This window comes from Euprymna scolopes, chromosome 20 (assembly GCF_053919585.1).
Source record: "Euprymna scolopes isolate OS-2025 chromosome 20, ASM5391958v1, whole genome shotgun sequence".
Taxonomy (NCBI): domain Eukaryota; kingdom Metazoa; phylum Mollusca; class Cephalopoda; order Sepiida; family Sepiolidae; genus Euprymna; species Euprymna scolopes.
Window position 1 is genome coordinate 55,394,563 of NC_136501.1, and position 22,794 is coordinate 55,417,356.

The 22,794-nt window shown below is 34.2% G+C and overlaps 1 protein-coding gene and 1 long non-coding RNA gene across 5 annotated transcripts in view; one reads left to right on the forward strand and one right to left on the reverse strand.

Annotated features, from left to right (window-relative positions):
- The window catches only part of LOC145241439 (uncharacterized), a 54,896-nt gene extending 51,169 nt beyond the window's left edge, over positions 1-3,727 (reverse strand). The window contains exon 1 of the long non-coding RNA XR_013862557.1: positions 3,656-3,727. This is a non-coding gene — a long non-coding RNA (uncharacterized LOC145241439). The remainder of the gene's footprint in view (positions 1-3,655) is intronic.
- The window catches only part of LOC145241437 (UBX domain-containing protein 11-like), a 303,692-nt gene that overhangs the window by 80,589 nt on the left and 200,309 nt on the right, over positions 1-22,794 (forward strand). The gene's annotated exons all lie outside the window — the stretch shown is intronic.

The window sequence follows — 22,794 nt, forward strand, 5'->3', positions numbered from 1 at the left end:
CTAGCTACATATACCCTCACACTGCCACCTCTATGGATAAAAATCTATAATTAGTATGATTAGTCATAGTCGGGAGGACAGATGGGATCTTAAATCTAGCCTGGGGCCTTTCTTCACCCAGTTCTTCCTTGTTGTCCAGTCAATTATTCATTAATATGTTGATCATATGAGAAATTTCTAAAAAAAAAAAACTAAGAGGCTTTTTTTCTACCAGTACCAAACTCCTGAGAGAGAGACAATATAACAAAATACTAAAGTCTTATCTACAGCGTGAAAAGAAATTGGAATCTTAGGAAGATCTCCATCATTCCAATAATTATAGGAGCAACCGGACTCATGAAAAAGAATTTCAAAAACTACCTGGCAAATATATCCAGTTAACCAAACGCAACCGAAATAGAAGTAATTGCACCGTTAGAATCTTAAAAAGATCTCTCGGTTGAAGTATCTGAAGTAGTGAGTAAATGTCTGGCATCTAGTTGGATATCCCATCACCAGCAAAATTAAAATAAGAAGAAAATTGAAAAAGAAAGAAGCAATAAACCTTTCTTTTTTTCTTTTTTTCTTATATTAATATGTTGGTATGTTCTTTCGACTTGGAAATAACTTTGTCTATGGTATCCCTTTGTCACATACTAGCCTGGGTGCCCGGCGTTGCCCAGGTGTTTGTAGGTGTGTGGTGAGCAAAAAAAAAGTGTTAGTAGGCAGGCAGGCTCGAACCCATGATGAAGCCATAATGCAAAGCCGGAAAAGGAAGTGAAAGAAAACCTTTCATCTTACCGCTACACTATGACGTGACAGGAAATGAAAAGCGTTCAAATTAAGTAATGTCAATCAAAAAGTTGACTTGCACAAATAAGTTAAGAATCATGCAGGTGCAGAAATGAGCGTTGGCTGAAGGCCAGTTAAGCTTTACGCTTTCTGTTGTTTTATTTGTTTCCCCACGATGTTGGGGTAAACCAGCTCCCCCCAAGAAGGGGGAGCTCTCCAAATGAATAGCAATTGTTTGTTATGAAGCGTTTTCTCCACATTGATCAAAGCTAATTGCTTTAAGAACATCCCAGCATGAAAAGTCGCTGAGGCTTTGCTTCAATGAGTTTTGCTTTATTTATACGAAAAAGACGAACAAACACGCAAAAGGACAGAATAGCATGAATTTTATAAAAGTCGATCAAAATAAATCTAGAGACGACGTGCGTTCGCAAATCATAGATATTACAATTTAGGGAGTATATAAAAAGTTCTAAAAAAATGGTAACCCACCCTCCCGAAAAACGCCTTTCTTGGGCATACAAAAACATGCACACCGCTTTTGCCTTTTATATATATATATATATATAGATGAGAGGGATGCCTATGCCAGGAATGTGTTGTGAAGCAAGATTTGCGGAATCACTAAATGCACCCTTCCTGAACCAGTATTGCTTGAGTCCAGTGATAAAATAAGTCTGGTATAACTGGAAGCAATGCCAAGATAAGCAAAAAATCTTCCCTTATACAGCACCTGGTATTTCTAAACGGTCACCCATTTAATACTGACCGTGCTCAATGTTGCTTTACTTCAGGGATCTAATAGGAATCAGTGTGTTAATGTAATCATGCAATGAAATCAAAAATAAAAGAGCCATAAAATAGATAAAATGATAAAATCATTAGACTGTGGGGGGGGGGGCGTTCCAAAAGTAATACCTCCTACTTTTTATTCCGCCCAAATGGATCAGTAGGGATTGCAAATTGCGTTGTTATAATGACTGAACTTATGCATTCATGACCTGAAAGTTTTGTCTCTTTGTTGCAGATATCGACGATGTGAGACTCTTAAGAAAGCAACCACTGTCATGGGCGTGTGTCAGAAGCAGCGATGCATCATTGAATTCCTGGCAAAAAGTGCATTGAGAATGACTATGTAGAAAATTATATTCTGGAGCACAAAAAGGTCGCTTATTTCAATGGTACTACTCCTGTCTTTGTAGTTCTTCAACTTTTTGAGTTAAAAAAAATAGGAGGCTTTACTTTTGGAACGACCCTCTCATTTTACCTTTTTTATTGAAGACTTACCACTTATCAAAGTTAAAAGCGACTTGATAATGGGAGATCAATGACGCTGATAGATTTTCAGGTGAATGATGAATACTACTATGAGAGGAATGGGCGAATGGCAAGTATCTATTGATATCAAATTTAAAGATAATCGTGTTGTAGTTTGCAGATAAGCAGCAAAATCTTGTTCATGTTTGTTTGTTTTTTTGGGTTTTTTTTTTTTTTTTACATAGGAGTCACCACGTATCAAGGCCCAGAGGTCACTCGAGGATAAGTGTTAAAGAATGTACAGTAGTCAATGGGACAATATCATAGTAATCGTTAGTAGTGGAAATTTGGTGAATTAGATCACTTAAGGGAACGGCTCATCAAGAACTTGTTTACATTGAACTTGAAGATGACCATATTGTAGTCAGCTGGAAAGCAGGCAAACGGAAGACAGTTCCACTGGTGTGCAGTTGACTATTTTTAATAGTTTTTATTGAAGACAGAAGCTTTTAGCAGATAATTTGTTTAATTGTGATGTGTATTCTGTTTTATTAGATGTAAATGTTAATATTATTTATAGGATTAGGGATATATTGTCAATAGAATGGTGAAGAATATTGAGGACCGGATATGATGATGGAATGAGCACATGACAAGTATTTGTTAGCCTTGAATTTGAAGACAACCGTTTGCAGGAAAGCAGCAAGCTCTTGGTCACTAATGCTCTTTGAAGTGCTGCCATAGACAGTTATGTCATCTACATGGATGTCAACAACAAATGATCTCGGAATATGATTTGAAAGACCATTTACAAGAGCTATTATGTTCTGGTATTAAAGAAATCTGAAATGATTGATATAAAAGTAAAAAAGGCAAAACAAAACTCTTGTCCTGACGGAGTACAAAAAACGACCGCAATCAGGTGAGGCAGACGTGATCTTTTCTCTTCCCTACAGAAAAGATATTGCTAGTCTCTCTCTACTGTATTGCTATGCTCATGGTAAGTGCTCGACTGAGCTCCAGTTCCTGGTCAGCTTCCTGTAAGACATTCGCAGGAAGGACTCGTCTAGCTTCAACCACAGCAAAGAACTTTCCTATCTATCTCTCTTCATACCGAAAAACAAGCATAACTTTCATGAACAAAGTTTCTTTCTTAGAGCGTCCCATGAGTGAAACAAGATACCATGAGTCTAATGTGAACCAATACTTGTAGAGCCGTTCTCTTGGATAATAAATTTCTCTTAAGTAATCTTCTTCCCATTCCAACCAACAGCTCTTTTAACCCTTAACGTTGAGTGTCCACTCGCCGTGCCTTGATAAGTGGTGAACCATCTGTAAAGAAATAAAAGAAGAAAAAAAAACTTCAAGGATGAAGTAGCTGTCATCTTTTCACGCACATCTTTAGGTATCATCTTTGGTTCTACCCTGATAAATAACACCCATCGGTGGTCATATGGCATAAAGGATCGCTTGGTCATTGTCACTGCCAGAGTGTGGAAAGAAGGGGAGTATATGGGGGAAACAGAATCTATACTGAATCTATTGTGTTAATTAAATGTGTGAAAAAACAAAAACAAACAAACAAGCAAACAAACAAAAAACGTCGCCAAATGACTCACTCACTGACTTGTTTGATGTGGTAGGCATTAGCACACCTCATCCCATGGGGGAAACTCCACCCCTTCTAACTCGTATTGCCACATCAAACTGGCTTTAACTACAAAAGATACTAAACAATAATTCTAAACATATAAACTAAAAGCATAAATAAATGTATAGGTAGTGATTGATTTGAGAGAGAGAGAGAGAGAGAGAGAGAGAGAGAGAGAGAGAGAGAGAGAGAGAGAGAGAGAAAGTGTGTATAAAACTGTCATTTTTCCTCTTTCTCCCCTCGCTCTCTTCGTCACTAAGATGAGTCATTCGTTTACAGAGAACACCATTGTTGCTGCCAGTAAAGTTACTCAAAAATCGAATCTTGATACTTCTATTACGTAATGTACACGCAAAGGCTTTTAGTATTGTGCTGAACTGGCGTAGGTGTGAAACGAAAAATTAAATAATACGAAAGTAACCTTTAAAAAAAAAAAAGACTACAGACCTACAAGGTACAGTGTATACAACCGCACAATGAAAAGATCGAAAAAGTCAAATGGTTACATTTAGAGGCATATGGGCCAAAAAAGAGTAAAGTACCAAAATTTAATCAGCCTCTTTTTTTCTCCAGCAGCATTGTGTCATACTGGTGTAAAGACGGAATGAAAAATAAAACAATACAAAAAATGAGATTGGTCTTTCAAATAGGATGTGGGCATGCAAATTGCAGAGTACACAAATGCCTAAGTTATTGTTTTTTTCCTTTCTCTTTGTAAAACTCAATCATGTTCTGCAAAGTTGAAAGCAAAAACAGCAATTAATAAAACTATAAAACAACCAAATTCCATGAATAAATATTTGGAGATATAAAAAAAACTTAAAGCATAAAAACTTTTTTTCAAAATTACTGGATTTCATCCCCTATTTCTTGTAAGAAGCTTGAAGTGGAGAAATAGAGGTGCAAGTTATCAAAGACAGGTGCAAAGTATATGGTGTCATCAACATAACGCATAGTAGTAGAAAGATTGTTGCTAAGCAACAAAGTGTTGCTTGCAGATTTTTCAGTTCTTCATCACAACTTTAAAAACAAAAAGTTGAAAAGTCTACCTTTACAGTTACCTCAAACTAGCTACTTAAAGAAATTATATAATTGTCGCCCTATAAAAGACGACATGATTCCATTTCCGTTTGATGAAAACCGGTTTTCTTTTATTTTTGTTGCAGTCTATCTACTAGTTGGCCAGTTGCGTATGAATCTCAAGAGCGATAGAAGCTGTCTATCATGTTTGAAAGTGACACAACGAGTGAGATCGGAAATATACCACTGTACTGATCCAATTTATGACAACAGGACCATTGCCAGCACCCTCAAAATGCATTGCTGGATTGCTATGAATAACAGGGATGTGCCCAGGATGATGAAAACAAAGTTTCTGGCCACGGTTATGGTTTTTGGCTTGGTTTCAAGTGAGAGCCACTAGCAAAGAACAAATCGTTCAACCAACGTGAAGCACAGCGAGAATATAGTTGTAATTAACATTTATACAAAGCATAAATGTCATTCAAGAAGGTCGAGAGTGATCAAGTGATTATAAAAACACAATCTGCGCATGTGAGCTTAAGTGACCAACTTTTTTCATTTCAACGTAAAGTACTCAACAATAAGAACCCAGTTCTTAAAGGGCCAGACATAATTATTACTGTTTTACTTCAGTCGAAGTTCTCAGAAATCAAGGGGCCTACAACCTGGGGCTAACACTTGAACTCTATATGAGATACATAGATATTCGAATGTTCCATTAAAGTTCTTTATCTCTCAAGCACTGAGTTAGTAAAGAAATTGAGAATATAATTTTCCTCTTCCCAATTAATAATTTTTATACGTTGTAGTATATCTTTCATGTTGGTCTCATGGTCTTACTGGATTTCAGGACAAGAATTTATCTAGTCTGGTGGAGTATCCAGCTTCATGCTATTACTTGAGGTAATATCACTTGGAGAAGGTGCACCTTCCTCGGAAAAGCTGTGGGGTAGCCGGAGTGAGGAGATCTTATTTGGGCTGCGAATACTATGTGATTTTGAATATTTGGTCAGGGTTTACTTCTATGGAAAAAGTATCCTCATGCCAGATTGTTCTGACAAACCCCTGTACAGAGAGATCTTACACACTCGAGGATAGTGTCTAGTAGGTATTATGTGTGTGTACACATTCATGTTTATTTAAAAGTTATTATCTGAGTGAGATGACTGAATCGCAAACAAATGGCCTGAATAGCTTACCCTGTTCCCCCCCCCGATTCATTTGATTTACTCTATTTGTCATTTCCTAAAGCAAGTTAGTTTTCACAGGAACGTGTTAACTCAAATTATTTTCAACCAATGAAAATCGTTTCAAATCCCAAAAAGTAACAAGCCTATGTCAAATTAATAAGCCGACATGAACTTTGAAATTGTTCGAAGAATATACATGTAGATAACAATTACTCTGCACCTCAGAAATCCAGAAAAAAAAAATTGCAGACATGTTTAATAACACATCAACGTGCAATAAAACTTTGTATTTTCAAAAAAGTTTCTTCAATATTTGTTTCTCAAAAAAACAATCGCCTTCTTGTTTGTTTGTATACATGTGTAAGCATCAAAATTGATACTAACACCAATAAATATGTTCATGGATAATCAATAATTGATTGGTATTGATCTCATATTCATTATGCTACAAAGCGCACAAGCTGTTGACCACCCCACACATATAAACGCACGAAAATAAAAAGTGGTCCATAAGAAAAATGTCTAAACAGAAAACTTATAAATGATTGTGAATGTGTACTTGCAATCGCAAGAGGAATCGAACAAACTCTAAAAAAGCAAATGGCTTGAATAGCTTACCTTTTGTCTTTCTCTGCTGCTTCATCACTTCCTAAAACAAGTTAGTTTTCACAGGAACGTGTTAACTAAAAATATTTTCAACCAATGAAAATCGTTTCAAATCTCAAAAAGTAACAAGACTATGTCAAATTAATAAGCTGACATGAACTATAAAGAGAGGTAGCAAACAACCAAAAGCTAGACAGCCAACGTACGACTTTGGCTGGGTGGTGGAGAGATGAAAAGGAACACTTCAATGATTGAGATACCAACCTGCATACACATTATTAGTGACTCTTCCAAGAAGCTTGGAAGGCACACTACATGTATGTACCTATTTACTATGCCTCCCCACGGGACAGAGTTAAACACCAGGGTCGTTTTTTAACGTGGAGAAAAAGGTACAAAAATAAAAATTGTCTCAGTCGTGAAGGATTTCTCCTCCACCGAAAGAGAACAAGAAATAGAAATACAGCATCTGAAGAACAGATACTACACTTTGATCTTGTCCCGAAGGATGTATGTATATCAATATTTTTGCATATGTATCTATTTGTTTATGTATATATATACTATCGGGGTCACCCGGCGTTGCCTGGCTGTGATGAGGTGTATGTGTGTGTGGAGGGGCGTATAGCTCAAAACACAATGGAAAATAAGAATAAGCGAACATAATAACCCTGTTTAAATATTATATTTAAAAAAAAAAACAATGAAAACAGCAAAATAAAGAATAATCGAACGATGTTAAAACTTCTTTTAAAAAAATCAGAAAAACAAAAACAAAAAAGACGGCGAACGTGATGGGAAAAAGAAAAAGAACGAAAAAATAGCATAAATAACCCTGTTTCAATATTAAAATATATCTGACATCTCAGCTCCAACGTGCAATTGTAAGATAACGACGCTGCTACTTAACGGATTAGGCTATGACCGCGGGAGCGAAATTAGGTGGGTTTTTTAATATTTAAACTAATTCAAGAAAGAACGTTTGTTGTGCTTGCGTGTATGGCTAAATTGTCATGAAGGAACGATTTTTGTCACCCTCTCCCTGTAGAAAAGTGCCAGTTAAGGGCCAAGGAGTTAATGTTTTTAGCAAATATTTTAATATTTGTCATCCGAAGGGTCGAGCTTTAAAATGATACGAATCTCGTGAAAATCCGTCGCCTCTGTCGAAAGTTTTAGGCAGATATACATACATACATACATACATAAATACATACATACATACATTTAAACAGATTTTTGCCCTTTACATAATAGATTATGAGTGCATCATGTGTTAATATGTATGCTTTTATACATTTTCTTCAAATATATTATTTTTGACAGTCTAATAAGATTAAAGCGTGACAGGTTTTTTTTTAATAAAACATTTTATGTTTATTTATTTTTCTACTTTTATAAACATTACTAGCACACCGCTCGGCGTTGCCCAGTTATAAAATACACTTAAATATGATATTTAATGTATGCAAATTTCGTATTTATTATTAAAGAGCCAATTCTCTCTTGAGTATCATACTGTACCCAATATATAGTAGTGATTTCCAAAGTTTTAAAAAGAAATATAACTTGAGTGTCATCAGTTTGATTCAAAAGCAAAACATTTAGCTGTCAAATAAGTATTGTATTTAAGCACTTATGTATGAACTAGCCTTGGTGACCGGCATTACCCGGGTGTTTGGAGGTGTGTGTTGTGCAAAAAAAACAAAAACAACAAAAAAAGTGGTAGTAGGCAGGCAGGCTCGAACCTGTGAATGTGGAGAGGTGTTAAAAAAAAAAAAGAAAAAGCGTGGTAGTAGGCAGGCGGGCTCAAACCCGTGACGCGAAGACAGAAAAGAAAGTGAAAGAAAATCTGACATCTTAGCCGATGTCTTCATGATGTGACCGGAAGTCTAAAGCGTTGAAATAAACCGAAGTCAATCCAACGGTGAAGATGACTTGCGAAAATGTTGGCAAAAAAAAAAAAAAATCGACCCCTCCTTGTACAAAACGGTCGAGTTTAGGGTGAAGGAATTAATGTTTTCGACCAATTTCTCGCTATTTGTCGTCCGAGACATCGAGCTTCAAAATGATATCAGTCTTGTCAGGATCTGTCACCTCTGTAGAAAGTTTTTGCGAGATATACAAACATACATACATACACACATACATACATACATACAAACAGAGAGGTGAGATTTATATAATATAGAGTTTAGCGAATATTTAAAATCTGAAAAGTTAAAAGTTATTATCAGTTAGTTTAATACATTTAACCGTCCAAAGGGTCGAGCTTTAAAATGATACCAATCTCGTGAAAATCCGTCATATCTGTCGAAAGTTTTAGGCAGACATACATACATACATGCATGGATTTAAACAGACAGGGGAGATTTATATTATAGATATTGGTTACAACATTGAATCCGACGATTCTTTATAGTAAAATCGTGCAGGTGTCTTATTTAGATTTTAATGTGATATATACACAGACACAGCAGAAAAGATAAATATTTTTCCTAAGATTAATATATGCTTATTTGTATTTGCAGATAAGATTAGTGCTGAAATAACTTAGAGTATCTCATTAAAATTGCATCTAACAACATTGAAGCATACAATGAACCAAAGGAGCATCAAACCTATCAGAATTTCTGAGAGGACGCATAATGAGTCAACATGAAGATAGTTTTAGTCAAAGTAAAATAGCAGGAAATCTTTCAATACCCCTTTCTACTGTTAATATAGTGATCGTACAATTCACAAGAGAGAGCAAAGATGTACAAAACCTCATTTATTCCCAACAGTGGAAGGGTATGGGTATGGAGGCTCCCTCAGCAAAAAGTTTGACTTAAAAAGACTGCAGCCAACGCTGAAATATGGGGGTTTCTTGTTTATGGTATAGGATGCAATTTGGAGTGGTGGCCACTCAGACCTGGTGGAGTGTGAAGGAAACATCAATTCTGCTAAATATGTTTCAATATTACATGAAAGATTTCTACAAATAGTCTCAAATAGTAAAATGAACCAAGTTATTGAAGACGGAGCTCCTTGTCACTCTGCTAGGGCGACACAACATTGGGTGAGCCAAAATGGGATTAATAAACTTCCATGGTCGAATCAGTTCTGAATATAAACCCAATTCAAAACCTTTAGGGCATATTAGGCCGAAACCTTCGCAAAACGAAAAAGAATCCATCTTCTAAGCCTGAATTTTTAGTATTATTGCATCAGACATGGCAAGAAATTCTTTAAGGTGATATTCAGCAACTGATCAATGCCATGCCTAGAAGGGTTCTAGCATTAAAAACAGTCAACCAAGTATTGGTTATTACATTTGTGACCATTTATTTATTATTTAAATAATGTTTATTGAAATAAACTGTTTCTATGGGCGTCTATTCTTTTCTGTCATGTCTGTGTGTGTGTATATATATATATATATATATATATATATATATATATATATATAGAGAGAGAGAGAGAGAGAGAGAGAGAGAGAGATAAAAGGGAACAAACCAAGTTATGTGTTCATCAACGTTTTCGTCTTTATTGTGAGACTTCCTTGCAATAAAGACGAAATGTTGATGCACACATAATTTGGTTTGTTCCTTTTTTATCTCTATATTTCATTGGAATACTATTATTCTCATCACACACACACACACACACACACACACACACACACACATATGCTACTATTATTACTATCTGGCTGAAATTTTGTATGGATCTTTGTTATGATGAAGTGCAGCGAACTAAGAATTATTGTATTTGTTTGATGCACAGTTCGGAATTAATAGTGATTAGCATTTAATGCAAAAATGAGCATAAATTTTGCCATATTGAACCATCAATTTGGCATAAAGCACTCATTTTAAGTCAACCGGCTTTAACTTTCCTGTTTTTAATGGCCTAAAAAGTCTAGAAATTTTTGTATATTTTCTTCAGTACAGGCATTTTTCACAGTTTTGAGTAAGATGTTTTTTTTAATTTTGTTTTTCAGTTTCCAATTTATATTTATGTGTCCAATTTATATTTATGTATCGCTATAACTCATTATTAGGAGAAATTCCACTGTTTAAGTAATTTATATGGCGCAAAAAAAAAAAAAAAAAACAATGCCATAAAAAGAATTTGTTAAAGCACCGCATATATCAGGAAATCAACTTTATATAGCTCAATCAATTTAAGTATCAGTAATTACATCATCGTTGTCGTCTTCATACATTCATGTCCGCATATCATAGTTCCCAAGTTCAATACAGAAAAGAAGCAGAAAGATAGTTTTCGTAAGAATTTTACTCTTTATCAGGATGGTGAGTCCTTTTGTGGTTGGAAAAAACAATTTAGGCCCTGAATAACCGGCGGCATTGGTCACATTGTATTGTGGGGAGTGGTTGCAGTTGGTTGGTTCTAAGGGCCCTTTGTTGCTGTTTGGTAATTAGATTGGCTCTTCTATTTTCTTTGAATTGGCTTCTACAAACTTTGATTCTGTTCCTCCATTCATATCTATTGTTCGATGTAAGATATGCTATATGAATCTTAAAGATAGTTTAAACATGTTTGGATCTATATTGGTCTCACCTAAAGATTTCTTCAGCTGGTCTCTGAATCTAAGTAGCAGGTGGCCTTGGGGTCGATTTCCTGTATTTAGTTGACTGAAGAGTATGTGTTTCCTTCTTCCCCCGACCTGAACCCACTGGTCTACTCCATTTAGTCATACGTCGAGAATTTCACCAACATGACCTCCCACAACACCAAAGCCAGCTTGATCACTACTATCCGACGAGTATTCGCCAAGCTCCTGCTGGTGATCCATGAAATACCGACTAAGATGGTTTGGCCATGTGGCTCACATAGAGTAATTACATACGAGTCGTGCAAGAAGCTTAATATATAAAATCAACATACACACTGCCCCATCATCATCATTGTCGTCATATCTGGTTTACCGTCCGTTTTACATGTTGGCATGTGTTGGACGGCTTTAAGAAATTGACTTGCACACTAACCTATTCCCAGATCTTTATTTAACCCTTTTTCTCTCAAGTCAATCCTTATGTTGTTCTCACATGTTTTTCTAGGCCTTCCCCTGCAAACTGACCCTGCTACCACAACTGTTCTACATCTACTAACCCAAGAATGTGACCATACCAATGAAGTTTTCTGTTCTGTATACATTTCTTTATATTTTCCAGATTTGATTTTCCTCTGAGGTTACCAGAACTAAGCCTATTTTTAAGATTCATATTACATATCCATTGTATCATTCTCATAGCACTTCTGTCCATGCAACGCATGCCCTCAACCCTCAGTGCTGGTTAGCAATGGCAGAAGTTTCTTGAAGTTATTCCACCATGCACATGCTCCTTTGGTAAGGTATGATGAAGTATTGTTTGGAAGGAATTAAAGCAAATTACATTTTATAATTCTTAACAACATGCTTCAACGATGGACAAGAAAAACTGGCACACCAAAATCTAATATTGATTTTATAAGAAAGAAACGATGAGGAGGATGTATTTATAACAAAGAAACGATGAGGAGGATGTATTTATTTTATGCATTAAAATATGATTGTTTTTTCCAGAAAGCAAATAACCAAAATAAAACCCATATCATATCCCATATTAAAAAAGAGAAATAATTACTCACAATTGGTTGTTTACTATAATTTGTATATGATGTGGTAGTTGTTTATCGTGATTTGTATATGATGTGGTAGCTGTTCAATGTGATTTGTATATGATGTGGTAGTTGTTTATCATGATTTCATGATTTGTATATGTGGTAGTTGTTTATCATGATTTGTATATGATATGGTAGCTGTTCAATGTGATTTGTATATGATGTGGTAGTTGTTCACCGTGATTTGTATATGATGCGGTAGTTGTTTACCATGATTTGTAAATAATGTGGTAGTTGTATACCGTTGTTTGTATATAATGTAGTAGTTGCTTACTGTGATTTGTATATGGTATGGTAGTTGATCAATATGATTTGTATTTGATTTAGTAGTTGGTCACTGTGATTTGTATATGATGTGGTAGTTGAAGGCGACGGATTTTCATGAGATTGGTATTGTTTTCAAGCTCGACCCTTTGGACGACAAATATCGAAAAATTGGTTACAAACATTAATTCCTTCATTCTCAACTGCCCACTTTACTACAAGGAGTGGTCGCTTTTTATGCCGATATTTTCGAAAGTCATCCCCTCTTTTTGATTGACTAGCTTTAATTTAAACCTTCACCACTTCTGGTTTGGCGATGGGCGCAACGGCAAAGACGTCACCTTTTTTTTGTACGTTCTTTTCCTTCTTTACCACTTTTTTTTTTTTTGCTCAACACACACCTTGAAACACCCGGGCAACGCCGGGCTCCCAGGCTAGTAAATAAATATTTGAAGATATAAAGAACTTGAAGCATAAAAACTGTTTTTCAAAATTACTGGATTCGGCCTTAAATAATCTGAAAATGGCTGATATGCAATTAAGAAAAACACCAAATCAGTTTTGATAAAAAAAAAAATTATGTAAGACTAGCACGGTGACCCGACGTTGCTCGGGATTGAATGATGATCAGCGAATGTTTCGCACTCGCACATTTTTAGTCATCGAAGTTGGCGAAATCGCCCAATTTTTCAATCAGATCAATTGATTGCCTGCTCTAGTTGAGAACCAATCGTGGTGCACCAGGAGGAAGCTCACATGCCTCATCGCAGTGAATTAGTCCACAATACATTGTAGTCCACATTACACTGTAGAGAACCCACTGTTGATTTCATTAAATTATTTTTATATATAATTGCTTGAATGTAAGATTAAAATGCAAAAGTCAAGTATCATGCTTCACTTATACTCTAAACAGAAACATTCATTTCGAATGCACCCCTGCCATACCAAAGAACCGACTGTTGATTTTATATGTCGAGCCTTTCAGCTTGTGTGATAATAGAACTTCTCAGATGTACTTGTGATGTTAGGCTGTATAAGATGTTAACTTTGATCAAAATCGTCTGTCCCTTTATTTCGTCTGTCGATTTATTTCGATTATCACTGCTTATCAAAGACATTCTGATACAAAACGTATCTAGAACACTGCTAGGTACATCAAGTACCTTCGTATGAAATTTCATAAAAATCGGCCTCGCCGTTTGTAAGAAAAAATTGTTTGTGTATTAAAAGTAGCTTTTATTATACATTACTAAATAGGTAATTATTTCCATTAAAAATCCAGTAAGTATAATGCATCTAAAACTGAAAAAAGCAGTTTTTGCTCAATCTCGTTGTTAGATAAAAACGAAATCCGTTCAATGTCGGCGGCCATTTTGTTTTGCTTCAGTTTATTTCACATAACATTAACACTTTTCAAGCGTACTTTTTTTTTCAATTTTAGATGCATAACACTAACTGGATTTTAAATGAAAATGATTTCTCACTTAGTAACATATCACGAAAACAACGATACAAAACTAATTTTAATGCTTAAACAGTTTTTTTTTTTCTCGCGTTCTTACATGACAGCGATCTTTATAAATTGCCCAATGAATCCTTCCAGATCGATAGAGACATCAATGACCAAAAATTGTACCTGAAGAACTTCATCAAAGGTTAAGGTAATTTTCATTAAAAAGAAAAAAATTCTTTTTTACACGTGGGCACATATAACGAAGGCTTATATCTGCTTGTTTGTTGGAGTCATTATAAATGGTGTATAGTGTAAGATGAACACCAACTACGTTAAAACAAAAGAAGACACTAATAAAGCAATTATTATCTTTAATGGTTCTCTAATTAGCCAACGTATCGCATTTAACAAGGGAGCCAATAAAATGAATCCCAGCTGATGATACATAAAAAAATGTTTTATTATTTTGTTTTAATTGGCGCATTTTCTTTTTTGGCCAGACATCAATTAAAATTGCTACAAATATCGCCTGATTTCAAGATGAGTCATTTTTATCATCGAATGAATTTGTTTGAACTGAATCTACGTTCTTTATCAACACTCTTTCCTCTAATTCCGGCTGATTAAGTCTCTGGTCTTTATTAATTATGCTTTCAATTCTTTGATGACTAATATCTGCACAAGGTCAAGTTAAGATGCGTCCGCATATCTCAAAAAGAGACTCCGTCTGTCATGATTCAGTTTAAAGGAATAAAAAAAATGTTTCCTATTAATTTTAAACAAATAAATTTTTCTTTATTTTACAAAACCTTTTCGTTGTAACTTTGGCTTTTAAACGTATAATATATATATATATTTTTATTTCAAATTTTAAACAACGCTTATATCACAGAAAACACAACCTAACTATTTTATACTGTGCGCGCCAACGTGGTCTCTCCCGGAGATAAAAAAAAAAATATCACCGTTCAAGAAAAACACGAATTTTTACTATTAATTAATATCATGGCAAGGAATATCTACCTATCTATCTATCTTCTATACTCCTATAAATTCGTTTTTCTTTTGTGTATTGATATTCATATTAAAAACCCTCTTTTATATTCATTTAAAAAGAAAATACAATTCTTTTATATATGAGTTGTAAAATTGCATTCACTAGCAAAAGATCTAGCTAATTTGCATATTCTTTTAAACGTTCGTTTTAATTAATTCTCGATTAGTTTTTTCGGGTTTCTTATGGGATGATCATCTTTAGTTAACTACTAGCATTTCGGCCCGGCGTTGCCCGGGTGCTTGGAGGTGTATGCTGAGCAAAAAAAAAAAAACAAAAAAAAACGGTCAATTTTTTTAACTTTGACCCCTATTATGACTCCTTAACATTTATTGTTTTGTTCTGAAATCAAGTTATTAAGTTAGATCCATGTTCAAAGGTCCAAAGAACTTATATCTAAAATTTCAAGTGCTTAGACCCAAAATTTTCGGAGGAGTTTGGTAGAGTTATCAAAGGTCAAATCGTTGAACTTTGACTCCTTAATAGCCAAATTTCTGGCCGAACACGGATTACAAAGATTTTCCCAAATCTCAGTACCCGGTATATCAAATTTCGAGTCTGTAGACTGAAAATTGACAGAGTTATTGCTTTTTCCTTCACATTTGCAAAACTCAATCATCTTCTGCAAAGCCAAAAACAAAAACAAGTTTTTCTCTAGAAAACAACCGAACTACCTTGGTTCTGGATATGACTTTAAACTATATCCAGTGGTGAGGGCCTTGGGGAGTGTGGAGCTACCCTTTAATTACCATTGCTCCCAGGTCCACTCTGACCTGGAGTGGTAGTACCTGTTAGGGTCCCAACTATGGGTTAAATAGAAACCGACTTGAAAACAACAAATATATTCTATTAAAAAATTTTTCTTCAAAATCTTTGGATTTGGCATTAAATAACCTGAAAAGGGTTGATATGCCGTAAAACAAAAACAACCAACCAACCAACCAACCAACCAACCGAACTACCATGAAGAAATATTTGATCATGAAGAAATATTTGGAAAAAAACTTTTTTTTCAAATTATTGGATTCAACATTAAATAACCTGAAAAGGGTTGATATGCCGTAAAACAAAAACAACCAACCAACCAACCAACCGAACTACCATGAAGAAATATTTGATCATGAAGAAATATTTGGAAAAAAACTTTTTTCTCAAATTATTGGATTCAACATTAAATAACCTGAAAAGGGTTGATATTCCATAAAACAAAACAAATAAACCAAACACCACAAATAAATATCTGAAGAAATAAGAAACTTGAAGCATAAAAACTTTTTACTTTTTGGAATTTTTTAGATAAGGATTGATTATTCTTATTATTTGAATTCTTCAGACTACTGTTCTCATCTTGAGTGTTATTTTCACGACGATTTTGGTCAATGTAACCCCAGACCTTCTTTGGGTGTATCTTCTCAAACTCTGAAATCATTCTGTTGAACTCGGAAACTTTATTCCAAAATTACTTAATTTGGCATTAAATAACCTGAAAAGGTTTGATATGCTGTAAAATTAAACACCATGAATAAATATTTGAAAATATAAACTGCAAGCATTAAACTTTTTAAAAAAATTACTGGATTCGAGATTAAATAACCTGAAACCTGTGATATGCTGTAAAATAACAAAACCAACCCAAACACTACGAATAAATATCAGATGTAAACGAACTTGAAGCATTACTTTTTTTTCCAAAATAACTGGATTCAGCATTAAATAACCTGAAAAGGGTTGATATGCCGTAAAACAAAACAACCAAACAACCAAATCACTGATATTTGCACAAGGTCCAATTTAGATGCACCCACATATCTTAAAATGAGACTCTGTCTGTCATGCTTACGTCTGAGAAGAACTTTCCCTCCGTCTGTTTGTCTGTCACACAATAACCATTTTCATCATTAATCATATTTTTTGTTTTTTATTACACACGTCCATGCATCACTATCAGAGGCTCTGTTCATCGGCCTGTCCATCTGTCTATTTGTCTATCAGTTTTTCATGTTAAACGTTTAAAAAGTGAATATAAATTACGCGTGTGACTTAAAAACATTTTTTGGTTTGTAACAATTAACACACACACACACACACACATATATAGTGAAAATTTTGATGATAATTCAAAGACTCACGTTTTCTTTTTTATAACTGTTTATTTCCTGGATTTTTTTTTCCATTACAGCTGTTTCGTTAGTGGGAAGGCAATTTTACGATTTATGTGTCCATAAAAATATCCTGTCCCCACCAACTTCTTCAGATGTTTTTCCATTAGATTTTTACAACAAAAGGTATATTTTTAACATGCTGAACATCGTATTCGGGTAAAAAGACTTCCAAAGCCATGCTTCCTCACTTCCACCATCTTTTTGTGTTATGTGAAGATAGTTTTCCGTTTTAACCCATAGTTTCGTATTTTTATTTTTTATTTTTTTTTATTTATTATTTATTTTTGTTTGAATCCCCCCTTTTTTTCCTTCTTATTTGTTTTTTCCAATTATCTCATAATTTTATTTCTACATTTACGTGTGTTTATTTTAATATTCCTATTTTGCTTTTCATCCCTCCGTTTAAAGGGGAGGTCACTCTTATGGTATTAGTTTTTATATCAAGGATTACCTCCCTTGTACCTTTTATATTTCCTTATATTATACGTTTAGTTTTTACTACTTCTTTTTCCTAATCTGCTCTAGTGCGTGAAATTAAGTATCTATTTCTGTGTAAACATCCGTGTATTATTATTATTATTATTAGAATCAGCATCAGATGCAAAATGAAGAATATTAAAATAAACACACGTAAATGTAGAAATAAAATTATAAGATAATTGGAAAAAACAAATAGGGAAGGAAAAAAAAGTGCGGATTAAAACAAAAATAAATAATAAAAATATGAAACTACGGGTAAAAACGGAAAACTATCTTCACATAATACAAAAAGATGGTGGAAGTGAGGAAGCATGGCTTTGGAAGTCTTTTTACCCGAATACGATGTTCAGCATGTTAAAAATATACCTTTGTTGTAAAAATCTAATGGAAATACACCTGAAGAAGTTGGTGGGGGCAGGCTATTTTTATGGACACATAAATCATAAAATTGCCTTCCCACTAACGAAACAGCTGTAATGGAAAAAAATCCAGGAAATAAACGAAGGTCATAAAAAGAAAACGCGAGTCTTTGAATTTTCAACAAAATTTTGCACTATATATGCTCTGCACCTATTAAATAGACACATTGAGCTTAACTCAAAATTATAGGGTGACTGGTTTTTAAAATAACAATCTAGACCTGTTAAACGAAAATGGTCTGCATTGAAATTAACGATATTTCAAAAACAAACTTAATATATATATATATATATATATATATATATGTAGACTTATATGTTATATACTGAGTTCGTGTAATTCAGTAAATGTTCATATACCAATAGGTTTTAAGCCAAAACAGGTTGACTTAAGGATTAAACTACAAAATTATCACATTTCATAATTGAGCATTAATATACTGTGTGTGCAAAATCAAGACTTCAAGATAAGGTGTTGATGGCAACGAAAAGTGTATTTCATTTTATGTTACAATTGTTTCAATGTCCAGTTCGACAATTTCAAGCATTGTATCGTTTGAAAATTTTCAAAAACCAGCATTTCTTCAGACTTTATGAATAAACACACTTTTCACAATATAGCATTTTTTGAATAGAAAGAAAAAAGATGGAGGGGATCCCTAACGGGAAAAACATGTGAGAAACATTTACCTTGGTTGTGGTTATGGAAAAGCCCATTTAAATATTAATATTTAAATGGGCTTTTTACTATAAAGTTGTTGTTTTTTTTACGGTAAAAAACACATATTAAATGTGCATATATTTTCTCAAATGTAAAAATACACTGTGGGGAGGGGATATGTGATCTATAAATTTTAGCTTTACTTGAAGGTTACAATCAATAAATATTTATTATTTTATTACTACTAGCAGTGAAAGATTTTCCTTTAAACAAAATCAAATAAAAAAGGACAATTAAAAGAATCGTTTTTAGCATTGGAAAATAGGCACAAATTTTTCCAATATCAATTCCGATACCCCCAAAAAAGTTCTGATTTTTCTGATTCCTGATTCCGATTAATCGTCCCAAAAACTCGAGCGTAAAGCTCAATGGATATTAACAATTCGCTACTGTACTAATATTTAATTCTAGAGTAGTTATAAATTTATATATTTTTCAGCCCCAAGCCAAGTCCTCATAATATGACAAAAAAAATGGTATTTATCGCAAAAATTTACACTTGTTTCTCCGAAGTCAATACGAACGAAACATTATTAACTGGCCACAAATAGATATTAACAGGCTAGACACTAAAACGAAGAAAATGTTGACACTGTGTAGTGTAATGTATACAAACTAATGTCTATTAAGTCTGTATCTGCCCAGAGAAGTAAGAAGTATAGGTTTATCAGAAATTGACTATCAACATGGAGCCACTATTGGGAGCATAGGTCAACATCTGATGAACTTCTAATATTCAAACCTTATGAGGGTGCATCAACATCAAGAAATTTCATCACAAAAACTGCCAAACGTTTTAGACCAGACAAAAAAAAAGCCTGCTACAGAAAATAGATCCAAAGAGCCACCAAAAATATATATCAAGAACTTCCATTGTAAAAAAAACTGGAAGAATGGGCCAACCAACAACGTGCCAAGTATTTTCTGGGTGAATTCACCCGGGACTATATAGATAAAAAAGTGCTCTATAGATTGGTTTGAAAGAAGATTTCTCCACTATGATCAGGATAGGATTATAATGGCTGACCAAGATCAAGGCTTGATGACCAATGCTTTCAAAAAGATTGGTGATCTCAGCACTGACAACAAATGCAGGTTCTTCCACATAGAAGTATATAGCAAGTGTGAGCCACCTGAAATTTAGCTGTAAGATTCTGCTGAGGGATGGCTATTATATGACCTGACATAATGGATTATGTAAATATCTTCTGAATACTGAATGCAGCAGCAAATCCTGGGAACATATACCAGAAATTACAGTTGGAAAGAAGTCATTCACCATCCACTATGACTATGCAATTTCTACATCTACATGCCTTGGAAATGGAACCTGATATAGTGATATAGGACAAGAAGGAAACAAAAGTAACTTTAGAAATTAGTGTCTCCTAATGATGCTGGCTTACAGACCTGAAAGGGAAAAGATAAGGAAATAACAACGGCTTATGTACGACATAAAAAGAAACTGGAATCTCAGGAAGATCTCTATCATTCCAGTAAATATAGAAGATACCGAGCACATGAAAAAGAATTTCAAAAACTATCTGGCGAATATATCCGGTGAACCAAGTGCAAAAGAGATAATAATTTTGCTTAAGAGGATGGTTAGAATTTTAAAACGTGTTGAAGTGTCTGAAATAACGATTGAATGTTTTGCATCTGGTAGGATGCCTTATCCACAGCAAGAATAAAATATAAGAAAATTGAAGAATATCATAAACAGAATCAAAAAACTCTGTCCATTGATCAATAAGAGCGTTTATCTGCCTGTCTGTCACAGTTAAGTTTGAAATAGCATTTTTGGTAAAAGTACAGAATAGTTAACACTTAATAATTCATACGCAAAATAAAAAGAAACAACATATAATTTATACCAAACGCATTAGAATGATATTGTTATTCAGAAAATTTAACATCTATGCTAATGATATCGCTCTCTATCTGATGTTGTATCTTACTCATCTCCCTCGGATCAGTTGAAATATGCAATTAATCTAGAAGTAGACCTGGGTTTAATTGTGGATTGCGGCACAAAATGGTTTGTTGCGTTTAATCCTGCTTTGACTCAGCTTATGTCTTTCAGTTGTAGATGTGTCCCTTTTCTTCCTGTGATTCTCATCGATGGCTCTGCTCTGAAACATTGGTCTTCCTTTCTCATCAAATCTTTCTTGGCGTTTATATATTACATCCATTGCTCTTTCTGCTTCTTGTAAAATCAGTCCTTTCTATCGTTCTAAACGCTTTCTCACACCTGAAGATATTCTCTATCTCTACAAATCAACTATCAAACCATGCATTGAGTATTGTTGTCATATTTGGACTGATGAATATCTATCATTTGAAGGTTCTTGATATCTGTAATTAGATTGGCTACACCCTTTCTTATTCTCTGCAATGTCTCTCTCTCTCACATATGTGATGCTGCTAGTCTCAGTCTTTTTTTAATAAATACTATTACAGCATGTGATCGTCAGAATTATCTGATCTATTAGCTGCTATCTTTGTTCCAGTTCGTTTGACTCGTTAGTCCAGTGCTCTCCACCAATTTTCTGTTTTGATAACTGTAATAATACAGCCTCCCATTCCAGTAGTTTCTTTCCAAGAACTGCACGTGTGTGTAAAACTGTCTATCTGCCGACTGTTTTCCTCCTACCTATAGCGTTGGTCTTTTCAAGATTAACTGCCTCTTTGATAGTCATCTTTCATTCTTGTTAGCTCATTGCATCAAGTAGTTTCACACCTTGTCTTTAGCGATTCCCATTGAAAAAGTTTTATGCTTAACTCGCTTAGCTTTAATTTTCATAGCACTTTTTTCTCTCTTATTTTGTATATTAGGTTTCATGAACGAAAGGTACAAGATACTGTTGTTGATTCTTAGTCTAGTGCTCTCTGTCAACTTCAATCAACATTCGCCCTCTTATTGATATTCACCTCCTCTTATAAATATAGGCATCAATACAATCATATTTATTCAGATTCAAATATATATTTATGTAATGGAAACCAGGCATAACATCATGGGTGCTGTACCCCTGCTTGTTTGTGAATAAGGGAAATGATATTGACAAAGTGAAATGAACATTCTGATCAATGTGTATATAGATATAATTATACACTGAGAAATCGATACAGGCACCACATGAAAGTAGATATAATTAGAGAGAGGGAGAGAGAGGGGGGGGAGAGATGGTATGCATTAACATCGATATGTTGGTTGTTTTTGTTTTACGGCATATCAACCCTTTTCAGGTTATTTAATGCCGAATTCAAATATTTTGAAGAAAATGTTTTTAATGGATTTGGTTTGGTTGTTTTTGTTTTACGGCATATCAAACCTTTTCAGGTTATTTTATGCCGAATTCAAATATTTTGAAGAAAATGTTTTTAATGGATTTGGTTTGGTTGTTTTTGTTTTACAGCATATCAACCCTTTTCAGGTTATTTAATGCCGAATCCGGTGATTTTGAGAGAAAATTTTTTGCTAGAATATATTGTTTTTTTTCAAGTCGGTTTCTATTTAACCCATAGTTCGGACCCTAACAGGTACTACCACTCCAGGTCAGAGTGGACCTGGGAGCAATGGCAATTAAAGGGTGGCTCCACACTACCCAAAGCCTACAATTTGGGGCCTCACCACTGTGTATAGTTTAAGGTCATATCCAGGACCAACATCGATATGTAAGAACTACAGCTGTTAAAAATAAAATACATAAAAAAAAGTAATTTTTACCATTACTAAACTTATTATATTCGTGTTGTATGAATAAATGTTTTTCAAAAGTTTATGAATAATTACGCATGGACGTTTCTGAATTTTTGAGATGAGGATTGGTTATTTGTATTATTTGGATTCATCGGACTACTATTGATATTAAACTTTATGTGTAGAATCCTTATTCCTAAGTAATTTGCAATTGTATTTTAAGTGTTGCCTACAGTGAGGATTGAACCATCAACTAATATAAGAAAAAGAAAGAAAGCAAATTTGTATTATTATTCATCGGACTACTGTTCTCATCTTAAGTATGATTTTTCACAATATTTTAGTCGATGTAACCTCCGACCTTCTTCAG